Here is a 934-nt window from a genome sequence, read left to right as displayed (position 1 = left end):
ACACACACACACACACACACACACACACACACACACACACACACACACACACACACACACAATAATCTTAACTGGTGTCCGCATAACATTTTTTAATAATAATCCTCATCAAAATCATCAGTTTAAGCTAGAGATATATTTTTTGCATGGGCTGCATCTCAATCCACCACATCCTCCGATGTCGGCATTCCACATCAGCGGGGGAAAGTGGCAGAGCTACAGAGATGTTTGTCTGATCTGGACACATCCCGAGAATCGGTCTCCTCACGAAAACGTCTGTAGGGTCCGAACAGTTTGGGCKTCACACTTTTATGACCCCACCATCGAAAGGTGAGACTCTCATGMACAAGTACATGTCGGTTGTTTCACCCACAAGCCTCACAAGACTCGTCTGAAGGTAGCCCGGTACCAGTTTAAAAAATGAATGGCAGTATATATGGAAGTACAAAAAAGTGACAAAAAAGGGTATAAATATACATGTATCTTATACATGYATCTCTCAGATACAGGACAGACATTTTTTATTTATTTTTGGATTATCTGTTCTGACATCTATGAATATGTTATTCAATGAGCTTTTATGGGCTAATAGCATTATGGCCAAATTCAATATTTAATCAAATAATGTTTTTTTTATATACTTACAGGAGTCCTACATTTTTTATCAAATAGCTAAATGATCCTAATGACCTTCTTAAAACAATTCCACATGTTAGCTTATTAGAAACCCAGCCCTGGGCCCTTGACATGTAAGTGAAAATACACAAAATCAATTACTGATTAGAGTGTACCCATTCCTCTATGTTTATGTTCAATGCAAATGTAATCTCTGCTGCATTTGTAAAACATGTCTGCAATTAACCAATAGCTACAATCCTATTATGCAGGTCATAACGTTGACCAAAGGAAAACAACAGACTAATCAAACATGTTG

This window comes from Salvelinus sp. IW2-2015, linkage group LG1 (assembly GCF_002910315.2).
Source record: "Salvelinus sp. IW2-2015 linkage group LG1, ASM291031v2, whole genome shotgun sequence".
Classification (NCBI taxonomy): domain Eukaryota; kingdom Metazoa; phylum Chordata; class Actinopteri; order Salmoniformes; family Salmonidae; genus Salvelinus; species Salvelinus sp. IW2-2015.
This window is presented reverse-complemented; position numbering follows the sequence as displayed.